The sequence below is a fragment of the Xenopus laevis genome, chromosome 9_10L, assembly GCF_017654675.1.
Source record: "Xenopus laevis strain J_2021 chromosome 9_10L, Xenopus_laevis_v10.1, whole genome shotgun sequence".
Lineage (NCBI taxonomy): Eukaryota > Metazoa > Chordata > Amphibia > Anura > Pipidae > Xenopus > Xenopus laevis.
In genome coordinates, this window is record NC_054387.1 from 36,210,458 (window position 1) to 36,219,876 (window position 9,419).

At 38.1% G+C, this 9,419-nt stretch overlaps 1 long non-coding RNA gene across 1 annotated transcript; it reads left to right on the forward strand.

Annotated features, from left to right (window-relative positions):
- The first annotated feature begins 1,911 nt into the window (after positions 1-1,911).
- On the forward strand, positions 1,912-7,606 carry LOC121398281. The gene is made up of 4 exons (XR_005964220.1): positions 1,912-2,072; positions 4,492-4,546; positions 6,255-6,315; positions 7,279-7,606. It is a non-coding gene; the product is annotated as an uncharacterized LOC121398281 (long non-coding RNA).
- Positions 7,607-9,419: the final 1,813 nt, after the last annotated feature.

Here is a 9,419-nt window from a genome sequence, read left to right on the forward strand (position 1 = left end):
GAATGTTCGGGACCTGGGGTTTTCTGGATAACGGATCTTTCCGTAATTCGGGTCTTTATGCTTTAAGCCGACTAGAAATTAATTTAAACATTAAATAAACCCAATAGGCTGGTTTTGCTTCCAATAAGGATTAATTATATCTTAGTTGGGATCAAGTACAAGCTACTGTTTTATTATTACAGAGAAAAAGCAAATAATTTTTAAAATTTTGGATTATTTGGATAAAATGGAGTCAATGGGAGACAGCCATTTCGTAATTCGGAGCCTTCTGGATATCGGGTTTCCGAATAAGGGATCCTATACCTGTATATGGACAACCACTCAAGGAATGACTTCCTAACTAAAGCGTTCTGGAAGAAGTTGACATTCCCACTGTCCTGATCTAGTCTCATTGCCCCATGGGACTCTCGTTTGCACTGTTTGGTTGTTTTTGAAGGATATCACAACTTACTTTACATTTTTGCCAGATGACAGTGTGTGTGTGTTTAAATACTTTTCCAGCACTGGAGTTAAAACATCTGCGCAGAGTAAAGTGTGCAAGTGTCATCACTCATATACAAGAGCCCTGTGCGTAAAGACATATTAAATGGGTGAATGTTCTTCTGTCACTTTAAGTCAACAGAAATACATTTCAATTTTACTTTTTCTATGTACTTTATGCATATTGGAAGAGGTCTTGGTTCATATTCATCAGACAAATGCTCTTTATGTTTTTGTCTTTGCAGACTAAAAGTGAATAATTTCAATATACCAAGTGGAACTGTATCCGTTGTTCCAAACCCAAATATCCCAGATAAGGTTTCTTTTATTACTCGGTATCAGGCATCTCTGAGTGCTGTTGCAAGGCAAGTGGGTTATCATTTTTTTAACTTTTCTTTTTAAACTTTCAGAAATGGCAGTAAACAGTCCACTTTTCCATTTATTCAAACCACTGGGTGGATGTGCTTACAAAAGAGCCCTCAGAAAACATACACTTAACACCTTAAATAGAGGAATACTTCAGTAATACAAAGTATATTAAAAGTGGGTACTGGGGGTAGGTCTGCCTCTCAGGTAAATAATGCAGATTACCTACCATACTCCTATGGGTCTTTTTATAATACAGATATAATAATACTTTGAGTGCCTGGCTGTATACTTATCTCAACCCTTTTTACTCGTTAGCTACATTTAAATGTAAAAAAGAGTTGGAGTGCAACACAAGCATGAAAAAGTCCATGGTGATGTCAAATAAGGGCTGTTATTGGCTGTTTGGTAGCCCCTATATTTACTGGCAGCCTACAGGAGACTCTGTTTGGCACTACACCTGGTTTTTATGCAACCAAAACTTGCCTCCAAGCCAGGAATTCAAAAATAAGCTCCTGCTTTGAGGCCACTGGGAGCAACATCCAAGGGGTTGGCAGCATGTTGCTCATGAGCTACTGGTTGGGGATCACTGACTTAGGGGATTCTGTATGTAAATCAAGCAGCTTATAGGTTACTGTGGCTTGTTGCTCCTGGGCAAATGTTGTGCCTTTTATTACATATGTGGGTTATTTAGTGTGTACAGTATATCTACTATAACAGAGGGAGCAGTTATAACATTGAGTGACATATGCTATACAGAGGCAACACAATTCTGCCAACAAGCTGGGGCAATAACCTATCTTTATTTTATATAAGAACATGAATATAATATTTAAATACAACTATAAACGATAAGCAAAACTAAAACGAGAGCAATACAGGTAAAACAAGCTCCTGGATAGACGGTAACATACCGGTAATCAAGACCACCTACTTGGGTCATCTGTTTCTCTGTGCTCCCCTGCAGTCACAGAATCTGCCCCTTCCCCAATAGAGAATCTAATGTTTAAACAGCCATTAAACCTCAAGGACTGTATTGTATTATGTTTTTCTATTTGTAGTGGTTTAGTACCGATTGAAATTCAAGGATCTTTGACGATACAAATAACAACTGAAACTTCTGTGAACAGTAACGGTCTGTTCAATGCAATTTCCACCAAAGTAACTGTCTTTAAATCTGGCGACCTCACTGTTAGAGCTCTTGGGATAGGCTTAGGCATTAGTGGGTAAGTACGCAAATAATCTTTTAATGCTATTTATATGTTTTGTATCATTTCTTTTTTGTCCTGAATTATTGTTAACTTGTACTTGTAATAGAATATAAGTTTCTGATCCAAATTCAATAGCATTAGAAAAATCATCTCAGTTGATCTCACCATATTTTCCCATTCAATGAATGGGGTAAAAGTATATTTAGTTATGGGACCTGTTATCCAGAATTCTTGGGGCCTGGGGTTTTCCAGATAATGGATATTTCTGTAATATGGATTTTTGTAAATCACGTAAACATTAAATAAACCCAATAGGCTGGGGTTGCTTCCAGTAAAGATTCATTATATATTAATGCGGATTATGTACAAGCTATTGTTTTATAATTACAGAGAAAAAGGAATTTATTTGGATAAAATGGAGTCTTTTTAGGAGATGGCCTTTCCATATTTTGAGCTTTCTGGATAATGGATCCCATTATATATTTATAATAACAGGGAAAATCAGTACTCTTGATTGCCTACTTGTAATCGTATCTCTTAGTTTTCTATTGAGGTCTGACCTAAGTCAAGGGGCCTTGATTTGTGTTTTTTTAGTTGAAGACAGCTTCTTTTCTAAGCATAGATTCAGTTAATCTACGAGACCACAGTCAAGGTTATCCTGCCTGCTAATGATGGGCGAATTTGGGCCGCTTCGCCAAAAATTAGCAAATTTCCTGCGAAATTCGCGAAACTGCAAAAAATTCACGAAATGCCTCAGGCGTCCGTTTTTTGGACACTGACGCACATTCGCCGGTGAAAATGCGGCCGAGAATTTTCATGACAGTTTTGCGAATCTATTTGCCAGATTGGTGCTGGTCACATTGATTAATTTACCCTCCTATTTCATTTCTAATAATCCTTTTTAGAGGATTTTTTTAATCCTAATTATATTGATATTTATTGCACTTTATTTAGATGGATGAATTACTATCCGAACTATATGTATATTAAGTGATGATTAAGTTGAAGTACATTAATTTATAATTACCTGTGGTTTGCTCACTTGATTACTGTCAGCACTGCACTTTATCGTCAGAGCAATTATTGTTGGTTCAATTAGTAAATTTATAAAATATTAAGTTTGCATCAGAATATTAAAAAATTGCAAACTAATAAAAACATGGAGCAAATGCGATTTCAAATTGAATAAAAAAAATCCCTCTAAAACCTCAAAGCAACGAATGGATTTACAATTGGAAAAGGACAGCTCCCGTTGACATCTACATGACCTTGCCAGCCAGGCCTGGATTTGTGGTGAGGCCACCAAGGCCCGGGCCTAGGGCAGCAAGATTTTAGGGTTGGAATTCTGGCCAGCCGCAATCCAAGGAGCACTGAGGACCATGCTCCTGTACGCATTATCCCCAGTGCTCTGACAATATGTGCATGCTCAAGCGCAGGGGGGGTGGTGGTGCAAAGGTGCCTTGGGGCGCAGATGCCCGAAATCTGGGCCTGTTGCCAGCTTTTAGATGGGGTGGATTTTTTTTTTGTGGTTTTACTTCTTTCTTAATACATTACAATTTTTTCATGGTTCAAAGTAATTGATCTAATACATGTTTTTTAGCACAAAAAAGTTTGATTTCAGAAAATAAATTAGCCCCTAAGTTGTGGCAAGCTGTAAATGGACAGAATTACCAGAAGATTTGTGTTGTATTGGCATAACTTCCAGCTTGCAGTGTTAATAAGGTTAGATTCAAGTCAGTAGTGCCTAGTTACTCTACCCATGAGACCCTGATATTACAACATCCAAGCCAGCAAGCACATATTTTGTGTAAGTCATATTTATGAACGCAGCTCATATTGCAAAAACACGGAACTCTTTTTATCAGATTTACAGGCATAAATGCAGACACTCTTCATTGCAACTTGTGCTCCCTGAGGCAATACAGGTTCTAATTAGCGCCTGCCATTCATGTTCAAGTTGCAACAGATGTATCAGTTCTGGCACACACCAAGGCATTCAGGTAGTGTCTAATCCACTTGGCACAAGTTAGTAGCAGATACTGATGCAACTTCTAGTGGAATCTACCACCATGTACAAGTTTGCTTCCATTACAGTACTTTCCACTTTTGCTTGCATTCTTAAATGAGTCTTTAAATGGGTCTGACCGCCTGAGATTGAGAGTCAGCTGGTGTTTATCTTTGGTGAATGAAACATTACAATGCTCATGAATCTCCAGGTAGTCTGAAGTGACTTATCTCCCTGTAGTTGGTTATATATGTAATCCGTTTGGATGGACTGGCTAAATTTGAAGCCAACCATAAAATCATATTACTAATATAAAAAACTCTTTAGCCAACATGTCATCCCAAAGTTTTGGTAGAAATTATAGCTGGCAAAAAGCCACAACCATTGTTTGTTAGCCACTTGATTTGACATTTGTTCTTGTTTTTTTAGACTTTCTCAAGCAGATGCTGTGATCGGAATTCTTATTTCTTCCATAACCCAGCAGGTATAGAATGATCTGTGCCATTGTGATTTGCTGAGAGTTGGTGAATGTGTCAGAGTGACTTTTTTCAGTAGGGGGTACATTATCCCTTATAATACACGAGTGATACTCAGAGTTCCCTGTATAACTCAGCCTGCAGAGGTGTGCCTTTATATGGTCACAAAATCCCTTAGTGACTTTTAATATCCTTATCATTTACAGTAGGGGGTACATTATCCCTTATAATACACGAGTGATACTCAGAGTTCCCTGTATAACTCAGCCTGCAGACGTGTGCCTTTATATGGTCACAAAATCCCTTAGTGACTTTTAATATCCTTATCATTTACAGTAGGGGGTACATTATCCCTTATAATACATGAGTGATACTCAGAGTTCCCTGTATAACTCAGCCTGTAGCCTTGTGCCTTTATATGGTCACAAAATCCCTTAGTGACTTTTAATATCCTTATCATTTACAGTAGGGGGTACATTATCCCTTATAATACACGAGTGATACTCAGAGTTCCCTGTATAACTCAGCCTGTAGCCTTGTGCCTTTATATGGTCAAAAAATCCCTTAGTGACTTTTAATATCCTTATCATTTACAGTAGGGGGTACATTATCCCTTATAATACATGAGTGATACTCAGAGTTCCCTGTATAACTCAGCCTGTAGCCTTGTGCCTTTATATGGTCACAGGATCCCTTAGTGACTTTTAATATCCTTATATTTACAGTAGGGGGTACATCATCCCTTATAATACACGAGTGATACTCAGAGTTCCTTATATAATTCACCCTGCAGCCTTGTGCATTTATATGGTCACAGAACCCCTAAGTGACTTTTAATATCCTTATAATTTACAGTAGGGGGTACATTATCCCTTATAATACATAGTGATACTGAGAGTTCCCTGTATAACTCAGCCGGCAGCCTTGTGCCTTTATATGGTGACAAAACCACCCCTCACAGAGTTTTATATCCTTAAATTTACTTATAATTTACAGCAGGGGGTGCATTATCCCTTATAATACACAAGTGATACTCAGAGTTCCCTGTATAACTCAGCCTGCAGCCTTGTGCCTTTATTTGGTCACAGAACCACCCCTCATAGGGGTATATTTATCAAAGAGTGAAGTTAATAGTGAAGTTCCGCCACTAGAGTGAAATTCCGCCACTTTCCATTCATTTCTATGGGATTTTTAAAGGCGTATTTATTAAAGGGTGAACTTTCACTTTCACCCATTGATAAATATGCCTTTCAAAATCCCATAGAAATGAATTGTGAGCTGCGGAATTTCACTCTAGTGGCGGAACTTCACTCTTTGATAAATTTACCCCATAGAGTTTTATATCCTTATATCCATTATCCCTTATAGTACATGAGTAATACTGAGAGTTCCCTGTATAACTCCCTACATGTGGTCACAGAACCCCTCAGTGACTTTTAACATTCTTATAATTTACAGTAGGGGGTACATCATTCCTTATTATACATGAGTGATACTCAGAGTTCCCTGTATAACTCAGCCTGCAGCATTGTGCCTTTAATAGGAAACATAACTACTTAGTAACTTCTAATATCCTTATAATTTACAGTAGATGCATTAGACCTAATTTATGTTTTGTATACTACAAACAATATATTTTGCCATAAGTTGATTGAAACATTATTACGGTAGTTATTCCTTAAAATTGATAAAAAATTGCTTTTTTTGTTGTTGCAGGTGACTCCTGTAATTCAACCAAATTTGGTTGGAATATTGCTAGATGCCATAAATAATCCCGGTAATAATAACATAAGTATCATATGTTTGTTCAGGATTGGATGCTAAGATTTCTGTACATGTGTTCCCCCTATAATTTTTTAATGTTGAGACCTTCTTATATGATAGTGGTACCGCATGAATGGTCATAACCCTACTTTTACTTTTTACTCACCAAAAATGCTCCCTCGCATTTGTGAGCCCAATATTTTAGCAATGTTGACGACAATCTTTCATGCCAATCTGTTATTGGAAACCCCAGCAATAGTTCAATACCCATTGCACTTCCACATCAAACCAGGCCAATGCGTACTGATAATCTAATGTAAAGGGGAACTATCATAGACTTTAAAGACAATTTAATATGAGCATGGAAATAAGGAACTGCAATCAATTACAAAATTCTGTACTGTTTCATTAACATTCATTAATATCCCCTCTCACCAATTTGTCTCTCTTTATGCAGGAGCCAGAGTCAGATTTTCATTGACAGGTCAAATACATTTGTGTGTAACAACTGGCTTCAACACAAAGCCTGTGTTTAGAGAGACAGATTGCTGAGACAGAAATAGTAAAGAGTAATATAGACTCATCTCTGAAGGAGGGGACGGGCAGGAGTGAACCTATACTGTAAATGAATGGTAGCAGCTGGGTGGAAGAGGGTTAGGACACCCATTTGCGACAGACTAAAACAAATAGTGGCTGGCCTGAACCTGCCTCCTGTCGTTGACTTACTAAAAAAATGAGTAGCTGGCCTGAACCTCCCCAACTCCCCTTTGCAGCCTTTTTCTGTCTCTATTTGCCCATTTTATTGCCACCTTACTTGGTTTTTACCTTCCTTCCTCTCGTGTTCCTCCTGCTTCACCATATGACACAGAATAACATGCTGACTCTCCCAGAAACATCTTTACATATTGCTTTAAATAGAATTATTGCATTTTGAAGTCATTACAACATGTTAACTCCCGGCATTTCTTCTACACAGATGGCTGCCTCCCAAATCTAGGGTTGAACTGAAAAATGAAGGCTCCTCTGACTCCGTATGAAGTGAAAATAAGCCTTGGGGTGAATATTTACTTTCCATCGGCTGATCTGTTTAGGCAGTGGGTAGTTGGGTCTATGTCAGCGTTGTTTTCTGATTATCATGCAGATTTCACATAAATAAAATCTTACAATGCATTGCAATATCGCCTTGTTACTTGTTCTTGTATTGGAGGGGGAATGTTTGGTGATACCAAACATAACAGCTTATATTTATACAATACACATCTCCACCTGCTCAGTAGTATTTTATCTGCCCCATTGATAAACATAAAAAGAATAAAAGAAAGATAAGAATATTGTTCCCACAAAATCTCTGCTCAGTTGGCAAAGGAAATTTAAACTATAAGGGCGTGTTAGTATACCATTGCCAAGAGTATCTGGACACCTGCCTGTCCAACATCCCAAATCAAGGGCAGTCATTGCCATTGCTGCTATAGCAGCCTTTACTGATCTGGAGATTCTTTCCACTAGATGTTTGAACCTTGTTGGTGGTATTGCATTCAGCCACAACAGCATTAATGAGATTGGACACCGCTGTTGGGTGATCAAGCCTAGCATACAGTTGGCATTCCACTTCATCCCACAAGTGTTTCTTGGATTAAGATGGTCAAATTCTTCTACTCCCATCTCAGCAATTACATTCTGTACTGACCTAGCTTTCAGCTAAAATAGCATTCACATAAATGTTAGAATTTGTTGACGGCTCTCCCCAACCTGATCTGCAGCAGTTTGCCCCCATTCAAATCTTCCCAGTTTTTATTACTTGTTGAAAAAAAGCAGAGCAGCACAAGGGCACCATCCTGCATTGCCGAATGTTCTGCTGTAAGAGTTGCAGGTAATGTGCAGTTGAACACATGGACAGATTGGCTTCAATGACACATGCTATATGTCAGCCATTGCTGATAGGATTCAGTGGGCAGGATGTACCCCACATTTCAAGCTAACAATCTCAATGGAAATATACATAAATAGAAGCTATTTAAAAAAGAATGTACAGTTCTAGAACTAGGACAATTATAGTCTAACCTACTAAATAAAATTAATGAATAAGGATTTTTGATTCATTGTGGGTTATAGCTGGATCTTAAGGTGGACATACTCCAGCTGAGGTTACCAAACAAGTGGACCTTTGCCAAATTTTCCACCCTCACACTGGGCCAGATCAGGCTCATCTGCTTGTTTGGCAACTGGGCTAAAGATCGAATCATTTTGCAGGCCTATGGAGATCTGTCAGGAGAGGACCACATCAAAATGCCAACCCAAACATCATCTGATGGAGTTTTATAACCTACCTGGAAGATTTTTAGACATAAGTCAGCTGAAGGGCCTTTGCATGAGCCAATAAGCTGCTTACTCGGTCTCGAGAGGCGACATCTCTTTATGGCCTTCCTTTAACAGTCTAGTTTCACTAAGCAGAATATAGTTTGTTGATAACAGTTAGGTAATTGATATATGTTTTATCTTTGTTTTAAAAGGGATATATAAATATATACGTATTCCTACAGCAACATTGCAACATCAGCCACATATTTACTTAGTTTCACATCACATACTTATGTTACACTTAATCTTTTGCTTGGTCACTGCTTAGCTGTAGGGTGAAAAAGCCTCTGAAGATATATTTTTTTCCAAAGAAATAGGATAAAGAATGCATTAACTTCAAAATAGCTGCTCTCAGAATCAGCATCCAGTTAAAATTTCAAATGTTAGCACCACAAAGAGCGGAATTCACTAAAGTGCCTGTCGCAAAAAATTCTTATTTCTCCTTTGACGTAATGCTTCTATTCTTTAAATTTGTTGTGTAGACGGTACAAATATGTCATTATTTGTGCCATGAAAGTGTTGTGCGTGCTCAAAATTCTTCTCTCTAGTAATGTAATAATGAAATAATGCAGCAACATCAGTAGTTATCTGCCTGTGTCTTTACATTTTTTCCTGTAGATTTGAGGCACTGAAGCTGTTGAACTCCAGAAGTCAATAACCCTAACAGGAGAGGATCTAAAGGTGGCCATAGATGCAAAGATCCGCTCGTTTGGCCACATCGCCAAACGAGCGGATCTTTCCCCGATATGCCATTAACAA